Below are 9,431 nucleotides of genomic sequence, written 5' to 3'. Positions count from 1 at the left end.
GAGAAAAGAGTCTTTGAGACTTTCCTACCTGGGCTGGCTTTGTACCCCAATCCTCAGATCTCACATCCACCCAGCTTAGGATCACATTTCTAACAGTGTACACTCAGTATATGTAATGTGTATGTTCATCTATCTTTATGTGAATTCTTGAGTTAAAAATCTGGGATACAGCTTAGACTTCACACTCACAAAAATATTTGTAGTTTAAAAGCTGATTCCACTGGATAAATAAAACCTACGAATATAAAGCAGTCTGGGAAGTTCAGTTTGCATCCAGCATGGGCAGAACAGTTTTTGAGACACTATCTATTATAACCTGCCAAAAGCTGGATTGGAAGAATGGCTCAGGTCATGGAATACCAGTCATGAGCAAGATTGATAAATAAGAGCTTGTGGCTTTTGCATACATACATACAAACATAATCATAAACACAGAGGCACTAAAATGTGCACACACAAATACACAAATGATACAACTCTCAGAATATGTAGAAAATTTAGAAAGCAATGGAAAATATGTACTGAGTAAGACAAGAATCAAGTGATAATTTTTAAAATTAGAAAATCCTCAAGTGAACTTTCTTCAAAAAAGTTTGAGAATATTAGATAGGTAAAATAAAGATAGTAAGAGAGTCAAGTAATCAATACTAAAGGGATTGGATCCATGGAGGAATGAATCAGAGACCACGCAGGTGATTTGAAAATGTTCATATCCTGTGTCAAATATTAGAACATCTTTGAAAATAGTACATGAACAGTCTGAGAAGTCTAGTGGATAATATCACTGGAGAAGTTCAGAATTGCTAGTCTGTATCTAGATTAAATAAACCAAGAAACTATGGCAGGGAAAAGTGATACAAGGCTAGAATTCTAGCACACAGACTGACAGGAGATTAGAGAGTGGAATTACATAGTGATAACTTCCCTGAACTAGGTAGTACAATTTTGTCTTAATAAAACAAAATGAAAAAGAAAGGAATACACAGTTGGATGTTTGGGGGTAATTTTGTCACTATGTTTTGAGAAGTCAAGGTTCTTATTACAATGCAACTCATATATAATCCTCAGTTGTGTTTCAAATGCTGTCTTCATTACAGAACATTTCAAGATGCAAAATGGCTCTTGATTCCTATCCAAAATTCTCATCCAAATTTATCATAATTCTGTTGGATTCCACAGAATTGTTGAAGGATTACAAAAGCTTAAGCCCAGAGAAAAAGCAAAGTTCGTCTAATGTATGTCTTCGTAGATATTGCTAAATTAGAATTTAGATTTAAAATAAATGTTTTGGTTTTGTTTTTATTTTCATATTCTATAAGACATTACAAAATTCTTTTTAAGTAGAGGGTTTAATTGACAAATTCACAAATGATTCTTGCATTCTACTTGCCTAGAATATACTTTCAAGAGAGTTATAATTAGAACTTAGTTAATAGATAATTCCAACAGTTCATGTATAAAATGATAATGTGAATAATGTAGACAGAGTTGGCAACAAATAGATGATGTTAATTTATAAATTTAGAAAACAGCAATTTTTGAGGCTTTGGTATACCATGATAGGAAGAGAATAATTGTATGACATCTTATTTTTCTACCTATATATAACACAGGAAGCAATTTCCTAAATTATGTGCCTCTGTATACAATGAGGAAATTGCTAGGTTTGGGGGTTGGTTTTTGTTTTTGTTTTTGTTTTATTGATTTGTCATAGGGCTTGAACTCTGGGCCTGGACACTCTCTCTGAGCCTGTTTATGCTCAAGGCTCGTGCCCTACCACTTCAGTGCCACTTATGTCTGGCTTTTTTGAGAAGTTTCTTGGAGATAAGAATCTAGGGAATCTTCTTCCCTGAGTGGGTTTTGAACTGTAATCTTCCTATCTTAGCATCCTAAATATCTATGATAGTTAAAAAAAACATAAATATAAATATTTGCAAGTGTTCTGATCTCAAGATTACCAGTGGGGGAAAATGATGCAACCTAGTTTATTGTGGTGTTCTTTCCAGAACACGGAGGGCATCACATTAGCAGAGGTGTAGTATTTTTTCACAATAGAGATAAGCTATTCATGATGTGAATTAAGGGAATTTTGAGGTGTACCCTACAAGTTGGAAACTGTTGGGCTAGGATGATTTTATGGCATAACTCTTAGGAATGATGGTCATAGAAATAATAACTTACTCTGATAAACAATTGCTTACTCTTGAAGAATTAATTATTACAGGAGTGTCATAGTTTTATCCTCTACCAGAATGTGGCTATTTTTCTGTTGATTTTTCAATCTGTAACACCAAACTGGAATCTGCATCTATTGCAGAATTTCATAACATGCCAACAGGAATGGAATGTTCAGAATTTGAAAATGAGTAGTTATCAGCCATAGGAATTTTGAAGAACACATATATTCTCTCCTCTTAACCACTTATTTACTTTTAAAAGTTATGGGTTTCCATAGAATTAAAATGTTTTTGGTTTGAGTATGAGAAAGTACTTAATTTATTCTTTTTTTCAAAATATTGTCAAGCATATTGTGAAAATATTGTCTAGATGGATTCAAGTTGATGTTCCTCTGATTAAAAAGGGTTAATTAATTCAAATTAGATGCAAAATAGTATTAATTTTTAAAAAGTTACTACATAAAGTATAATATTTACTATAAAAATACAGTGAAATTTTTTCATGCAACTTATTTTTTTAATTAATTTTATTGTCAAAGTGATGTACAGTAGGATTGCAGTAATTCTAAGGTAGTTAATATATAACTTTTCAAAGGTGTTACCCCTCCTTCATTTTTCTCACAGTTTTCCTTCACCTCAATACTCCTCACAAGTTGTAATGTTCATTTCCAACATATTGTCTTGTGAGTATTGCTATTGCATTGGTTTGCCCTTTGTCATAAGTCTCAACATTTTGTTGTTCCTCTTCCCTTCCCTAATTAAGGTAAATGTATACACAATACACAGGGTACCAAAATCAAATACAGCCTGGGACAAACCATAGGGGATAAAAAAACAAAGAAAAGATTAATCACATAGTACATTAAAAACACAAACCGTATATAAAAATCTGTTTCGATATCTTGGAGTTCATTTTGCTCAGCATCAGCTTATATAGACATATGTATGCATAACAAAGCCACTGGAAAATAATAATTTCATGGACACTATATCAGGAAAACAGCATGTTAACATTTTTTAATGGTAAAGTTGGAATTAGGATTGGTAAATTCGCTGTTCTGATAAAGGAATTTCAAAAGAGTTTTCAAATTATGCCAGGTAAATTTTAATTGTTCAAACTTTTTTAACAACTTAGCCTATTAAGAAAATTTAAAATTGCCTCGGAAAATAGGCTTTCATGCAAAGAAATCCATGGAGACTTAGTAGAGAGGAAGTAATGTGGATAAAGTTGGCTCATTTTCACACTAAACAAACAAACCACAGAAACCTTGCTATAAATACTGTAGTTTCCCTCAAGAATTATCCTTACCCTGGACATATACTCTCACTGTGTGAAACAAGGTTGTAGTGTAATTTAAATTCAATGTTTTTTTAAAAAAAAGACATCAAAATGTGTGAATTGACCTTTAATTACCAAAAAGAAATTCTCTGAAAAAGATAATTTGGGTCAAAATATTTAGGGAGAAAGTGCCCTCCACAATGAAAGAAGGTATTGGGTATACACTTTTCTGTTTTTGATACTTTCCACAATGTTTTTACATGTGAAGCACTGAAACAAAGAAAAAAATCGGATTGGATACCTCAAACCAATGATTTCACCTTTCTAAGTAGCTCACAAAATATAATATCCTTATTAACATGAGATAGTGAAGACTTCTCTTATTACATTAGCCAAAAAGTTTTGGGATCAGAAAACAATTGAGCAAATTGAAAAGGTAAGAAAAGGTGTTCTTAGAACCCCTAGATAAGCGTATTGGCTTCAGAAGTAGAGGGATTCCAAAACTTTTTGATATAGATTTTGTTAATATTTTTGTTACCTAAAGTGATTTTACAGAGCCTATTTGGCTCATTACAATGCAGACCAGATTGAATGAAGACATGAACATAAATTCCACATCCAAATAAAAGAGTTTAAAAAGAGAAACCATGAAGATGTAGCAGTGGGAGAGGGTTATGCTCCTTCAGCTTCAATAGACTTGAAGCAAAGAAGGTGTGATTAATTGGAAATCAGGCAAGAACTATGAGGAGGACATAGAAGTAGAACAAAGAAGTATTGTCCATTGTAACAGATACTGTCATACAAGAAATGGGTGATTTAACTCTATTTTTCTCCATACATCTTGTTGAGCAAATGCAAGACCAAGAGAAAATAATCTATTGAAATAATTTTGAAAAGAATAACTTTGTTCCTGATATGTTATCTAAGGAGAGTCTTAGGAGAGAAGATTAAAGTAAGTGGAGTGTACTTCCTCTAAGCATCTTGTTAACAACATATATCTTTTTAGGTTAGAAGTGATTGAACCAAAAAGTGGGGGAGTAATTATTTTATGGCTCTTTAGACACAAGAAGACTTTCAAGGTAAAAAAAAAAAGTATAGCTAAATATTTGTGATCACAGCTTCTTGGACTGGTTTTATGGAGACAAAATTTTACATTACAATTTGTCTTCATTAACATAGATGTTGGGTTCTCGTGGCAACAAAATGCAAAGGTGAAGTTTTATGGACTCTCTTGGATAAGTAAACAGCACGGTAGAAAAAATGGCAAATAATATTTACTAAATTAGTTTGACTAATTACTTTGCCAGAACAAAGAATGAAAGATATAATTCAAAATCACTTGACTTAAAAGTATGAAGAAAGAGTAGTTAAGAAAGATGAGAGAAAACATAGAGGACTCCTCTGTCTCCAGTGGAATAATGGGTTCTTGATCTTGTTTCTTCCATTCTATCTTCACAAGCTATCAAGTGTGGCTGAGGACTGGAGTATCCATTGCAGACAAAGAGAACACACAGAAGAAAATATTTGTAGCAGATGTTGGTGATTCTTAACCTTAGACAATCTATTTAAGTCTGTTCAAAATTCTTTGCTACCCCAAACTGCCCTCTTTGAACAACGTTATTTGCTTTTCCCAAGACTACCCTTCATCAACTATTTAAAATTTTGAGAGGTCATATTCATCCTCTCTAGAGATTGCTGTTTAGTTGTGATTTTTGTGTGTTTTTGTTTTTTGTTGTGTTTTATAACTAAATCTCAAAAGGTTGTGCAAGTGTATTACAATAAATATGTCCATCAAATTGTCCAATGTTCCTGGATTGGAGTGACTCCTTCTATCATTCTCAGCCAACCCCTTCTCCAAGATTTATTTCAGATTTACCACTTCCTTTATCACATGTGTACATTGAGTATTCTAGCTGTACTTGCCCCTTGTTCCATTTTTCATTCATTCTATGTCTTTCCTCTCTGGTTTCAACTTCCTGATAGTCATTCTGTTAAACTGTCTGCTAATACTTTGAAAGGTTTATATACCTTCCATGGAGTTTCAATTCTGCTCATACTTGAACTGATGTCAGGTTATTTTTCCATAATTAATTCATCTGCAATAACAATTTGCAAGACTGGAGACATGAAGCACCTAGACATGATTTTATTCTCATCCATTTGGAAGATTAAACTTTAGTCAACAAGAAAGTTTAAAAATGTTTAGAATATTTTCCTAACTAACAAATTTTATAAATGGCTTTGTAAAAAGGCTTGTGATTATTTTATTTTACATGGGATAATATTTTCTACTTCCTATAAGTTTTGTAAAAAGAAGAAAACTACGATTTACTACTGTAGAGGAATATGGTAGAAATACAAGACAGATTTTATGTTTGTCATATCTCTGATGAGTACCCATATTCGTGACTTTAAGTCATATTTCTTACCATGTTAGACAGATAGGGAAAACATAAAACAACATATGATAAGGCAAGTATTTGTGACTTTTTAAAATATACCTTATTAAGTGATGAAACTTACTTTATTAGCTAGTGTTTGAGTTTGAATTATGGGAGGTTGAACTATTTAACAAATTCCTGGAAGGCACCTACTGAACAACACAATTGGTGGGTGGTACTATTTCTACCCTTTAATGAATGGTTGAACCTGTTTGGCATTAGTGCTGGGTAAATGAATCAACTCTATTGTAACTTGCACCCTAAGCTTGAAAAGTTTGTAATGTCACTAATTATCATTGACTTGTCAATTGTTATTTTGGCGAATGTGATTTTAAAAGATTATTTGCAAAGGAATCTGTTTTCAGGAGATTAAATATAGGTTATCATTTGTTTGTGAATGATAACATTTTTATACTACATAACCAAGTTTTACTGAAGTACCAGTATTTTGAAGCATTAATGATATTCTCAATTAATGTTTTTGTGAAGTAAATTTGACCTATAAGTCAAGTTTTCCTAACCTTGGTAGACCAATTATGGATCTATCATTCTAGGAACCATTTTTTTGGCCTACTTATGTTGGATATTTGCTGGCCTGAAATCTTTCAGTAATTATTAGAAGAAGGGTATTAAAAATAATTTGTGATCTTGTTCACTCATACGGACTGGTCATTTGTAAATTGAAAGTTTGAATTACTGTACTTTTTCCGATTTTGTGATCTCATATTTCATTTTAAGTTGCCTTGCATTTCACAATTGCTTACTGCTAATTCCAGTGTCGTAAGGAATTGAGATGGATTTTCAATTACTTTCTGTTGGCATGTTGCATGGGCCTAGATGAGAAGTCTTGCCCTTGTTACTTGATGATGCGGATAACTGAGACCTGGGATCCTAGGACCCGTGTGTCCTGCAGAAGAATAATACCTTTTAGACATCATGTCAGCAAAATTTGGGTATAATCAGTAGGAATGCTTCAGAAATATGGAGAAAAACATTTTGGAACCGGTGAGTTAAAATAATAAACAGAGTAGCAGAGTAAATTCCCTTGTAGATTAGAGGAAAACAAAAATTTCTTTTTAAAATGTGAATTCTGAAGACCAAGAACACTTAATACATATCACAAGTTTATACTGAAGACATTGCATTGATACTTTTCATATTCTAATATATATTCTAAACCTAATTATTTATATTCCAATGTATTTATTGTAATATGTATCTATTTATTTGTCAAATTATCAATTAATTCTAGTAAGTTTCATTGTGTGAAATAAAATATCAGCACGTATAAATATAAAATATTTAACTATATATAATATAAGAAAAAGGCACATGTTTTGCAATGTTCTGTTGTAGTTAGGGTATCAAAGACAACTGTGTTTTAAAATATTATTCCATAATTTCTACCTCAGTGTTTGGTAGAGTTGGACCTAAAGCTTTACCATTTGTAGATTTACAGCCTAGAGGCAAGAGGAAACACTGTGATTAAAACATTACCAATTTAAGGCCTAATATGGGGGAGAAACATATAGACTTTTCTTGTAACTATGAAAATATTTGGTGAATGAAAGGGAGTAGTGTAAATTCCTGCCTGGATGGATGGTAGACTGGCCAGGACATTAGGTAATCATGCTTATGAAAAATTTTTTCACCTTCTTGACTTTAGCCTCTTTTGAAATGTTAGGTATAAAAAAAATTATATTTTGATAAAATACTTTCTAGTCTAAACGATTCTGTCTTAACTGTTTATCTTTCTATGATCCCTTTTAAGTAAGATTAGTTTTGTTCCAATAAGAAAATCTATGCTGTCAGGGTAAGATATTCTGGTTGGTCTGTTGCTACATGGAAGAAGAGTAAAGGGTCAGTTAGATATTTTTGCCAGTAAGACCTCATTTAGGAATTTTTAAGCTGCAGAAGTTTAGAAGTAGCTCTTAAGCAAGGCTTACTTTGCATTCATTAGCTCCACAAAGATAATTCAGTAGATAAATAAGTACTTGAAAAGCCATCATCTTTGATCCTAGCTAAAAAGGCTTCAAAGTATGATCAAATTTAAAATGAAAAAGACTTAAAATAGTCATTGACAAAAAATTTGCAAATGTGAGCAATCGACCAAACAATATAAGTTTTTTTCCAATATACATAGAATTTTCGCGAAGTAAGATCAATAGTATTTTTAGGAACAATAAGGTTTCCTAGTTACAAACAGTCAACTAAGGATATATGCCTGTATAAAGACTGCATCATTAAATACTTAAATTTATAGGATACTACATGCTTCAGCAGCACGTTTACCCAAATTACAACAATATAGAGATTAACATGGCACTTGCACAAGGATGATATGAAAATTTGTGAAGTATTCCATATTTTTCATTCTTCAGATGCAAGAAATGAAAATCAGTTATTAAAATATTGATTACAAAAATACAAATGTAACAGTACATGTAATTCATTGAACTGAAAGTTAGTTTGACATCAGTGTGCTAAATCCTCAACTTAGAAAGGCCTTTACATAGCATAATCTTTACAAAACTTTTGAAATTAGATATCATTGTCATTTTATCCCAAAGAAATAAAATACTATAAGGACTTAGGAAAAAAAGGAATCTTAAACTGTTTCTATATGGAATGCTATCTGAAATAACACATTTAATAATGAGCCTATATATTATAAAACAATATAGAATTCAAAGTATCTTATCAAGGAGCGAATGAAATACATTATGGACATTATACAAACAAAATACAGATTATTTTAAAATATAAATTTTTCATACAAGCACAAGAAATATTTTAGTTTCTGTACTACTCATTTCAACACATAAGTTAAAATGATTTCTGATTTAAAAAAAACACAAACTCTGCAGAAATCATTATAGATGTGTACAGACAAATCTTGAATACATTTTGACATCAAAGTCAGACAATTCACTTGGAGAATACCATGGAATCCATGAATTTTTATTTATTTATTTATTTATTTTTTTGCCAGTCATGGTGCCTGAACTCTGGGCCTGGGCACTGTCCCTCAGCTCTTCAGCTCAAGGCTAGTGCTCTACCTCTTGAGCCACAGCACTACTTCCAGCTTTTTCTGCTTATGTGGTGCTGAGGAATCGAACTCAGGGCCTCATGCATGCAAGGCAAGCACTCTACCACTGAGCCACCTTCCCAGCCCCGAATCCATGAATTTTTAAAGTAAGATATTGCCATTGCTTTTTATTGTGAAAATATTTTGTACAGACAAAAGATGGATTGGCATTTTTGAAATTTAAGAAACTTAACCGAACCATTAAGATTTAGGAGAACAATTTTTACATCCTTCCACAAATTCAAAGAGGTAGTGATACATATTCATCCTTTTGGCAATATCAAATGCATTTTCTTCCAAGTTCTTCAGACCTGGTTTGACATAATGCTTCAATAGAATGAGATCCAGCATATCTTTGCTATTTCTATTCCAAGCAGCAAGATGCAAGGGGGTCAAGAGGACTTTAGTTTGAGCATTGGTATCTGCATCATGATGAACTAAGAGAG

The 9,431-nt window shown here is 32.2% G+C and overlaps 1 pseudogene; it reads left to right on the top strand.

Annotated features, from left to right (window-relative positions):
- The first annotated feature begins 8,168 nt into the window (after nt 1–8,168).
- On the top strand, nt 8,169–8,268 carry LOC122095184 (annotated as a pseudogene).
- Nucleotides 8,269–9,431: the final 1,163 nt, after the last annotated feature.

Source organism: Dipodomys spectabilis, unplaced genomic scaffold, assembly GCF_019054845.1.
Source record: "Dipodomys spectabilis isolate Male_0828 unplaced genomic scaffold, ASM1905484v1 ptg000339l, whole genome shotgun sequence".
In the NCBI taxonomy this organism is placed as follows: domain Eukaryota; kingdom Metazoa; phylum Chordata; class Mammalia; order Rodentia; family Heteromyidae; genus Dipodomys; species Dipodomys spectabilis.
The sequence above is the reverse complement of the archived record's forward strand: the minus strand, read 5'-3'. Positions and strand labels throughout refer to the sequence as shown.